The following is a 1,520-nucleotide window of genomic DNA, read 5'->3' on the forward strand; positions in this document are numbered from 1 at the left end:
AAAATAATAAAACACGGTAAATATATTACTTACACGTGCGTTTTGTTTTGCAAGCGGCGCGAAAAAAATTAAAAAGGGAATGCAACACGAGGACTTCCCAGGAGGTCACCCATCCTAGTACTACTCTCGCCCAAGCACGCTTAACTTCGGAGTTCTGATGGGATCCGGTGCTTTAGTGCTGGTATGATCGCATCCGACATGTTACCCCGGTCTTCGTCCCTTATCCTTGCCCCTCCCAGCTCCACTACAAAGACGATTGCACATTGCTTTGGCCGCTCCCTCTCAACTACGGAGACGAGTTTAACGCGGTTTCCACCCCTCCCTCTCAACCGCACCAGTGCACGCTTGCCGCGCCACAACGCCGACGCTGGACCCGTGAATCGTGAGCACCCAGCTATGATTTACCGCACTCGTGCAAAATAATAAAACACGGTAAATATATTACTTACACGTGCGTTTTGTTTTGCAAGCGGCGCGAAAAAAATTAAAAAGGGAATGCAACAGGAGTACTTCCCAGGAGGTCACCCATCCTAGTACTACTCTAGCCCAAGCACGCTTAACTTCGGAGTTCTGATGGGATCCGGTGCTTTAGTGCTGGTATGATCGCATCCGACATGTTACCCCGGTCTTCGTCCCTTATCCTTGCCCCTCCCAGCTCCACTACAAAGACGATTGCACATTGCTTTGGCCGCTCCCTCTCAACTACGGAGACGAGTTTAACGCGGTTTCCACCCCTCCCTCTCAACCGCACCAGTGCACGCTTGCCGCGCCACAACGCCGACGCTGGACCCGTGAATCGTGAGCACCCAGCTATGACTTACCGCACTCGTGCAAAATAATAAAACACGGTAAATATATTACTTACACGTGCGTTTTATTTTGCAAGCGGCGCGAAAAAAATTAAAAAGGGAATGCAACACGAGGACTTCCCAGGAGGTCACCCATCCTAGTACTACTCTCGCCCAAGCACGCTTAACTTCGGAGTTCTGATGGGATCCGGTGCTTTAGTGCAGGTATGATCGCATCCGACATGTTACCCCGGTCTTCGTCCCTTATCCTTGCCCCTCCCAGCTCCACTACAAAGATGATTGCACATTCCTTTGGCCGCTCCCTCTCAACTACGGAGACGAGTTTAACGCGGTTTCCACCCCTCCCTCTCAACCGCACCAGTGCACGCTTGCCGCGCCACAACGCCGACGCTGGACCCGTGAATCGTGAGCACCCAGCTATGACTTACCGCACTCGTGCAAAATAATAAAACACGGTAAATATATTACTTACACGTGCGTTTTGTTTTGCAAGCGGCGCGAAAAAAATTAAAAAGGGAATGCAACACGAGGACTTCCCAGGAGGTCACCCATCCTAGTACTACTCTCGCCCAAGCACGCTTAACTTCGGAGTTCTGATGGGATCCGGTGCTTTAGTGCTGGTATGATCGCATCCGACATGTTACCCCGGTCTTCGTCCCTTATCCTTGCCCCTCCCAGCTCCACTACAAAGACGATTGCACATTGCTTTGG

The 1,520-nt window shown here is 51.1% G+C and overlaps 4 non-coding genes across 4 annotated transcripts; all 4 read right to left on the reverse strand.

Moving 5' to 3' along the window:
* Window positions 1–76: 76 nt before the first annotated feature.
* Window positions 77–195, reverse strand: LOC123177960 (5S ribosomal RNA). Its single transcript, XR_006489233.1, has one exon. It is a non-coding gene; the product is annotated as a 5S ribosomal RNA (ribosomal RNA).
* A 297-nt stretch (window positions 196–492) lies between these two features.
* LOC123177964 (5S ribosomal RNA) lies at window positions 493–611 on the reverse strand. The gene has a single exon (XR_006489236.1). It is a non-coding gene; the product is annotated as a 5S ribosomal RNA (ribosomal RNA).
* A 297-nt stretch (window positions 612–908) lies between these two features.
* Window positions 909–1,027, reverse strand: LOC123177962 (5S ribosomal RNA). The gene has a single exon (XR_006489235.1). It is a non-coding gene; the product is annotated as a 5S ribosomal RNA (ribosomal RNA).
* Window positions 1,028–1,324: 297 nt separating this feature from the next.
* On the reverse strand, window positions 1,325–1,443 carry LOC123177961 (5S ribosomal RNA). The gene has a single exon (XR_006489234.1). It is a non-coding gene; the product is annotated as a 5S ribosomal RNA (ribosomal RNA).
* Window positions 1,444–1,520: the final 77 nt, after the last annotated feature.

Source organism: Triticum aestivum, unplaced genomic scaffold (genome assembly GCF_018294505.1).
Source record: "Triticum aestivum cultivar Chinese Spring unplaced genomic scaffold, IWGSC CS RefSeq v2.1 scaffold90355, whole genome shotgun sequence".
In the NCBI taxonomy this organism is placed as follows: Eukaryota; Viridiplantae; Streptophyta; class Magnoliopsida; order Poales; family Poaceae; genus Triticum; species Triticum aestivum.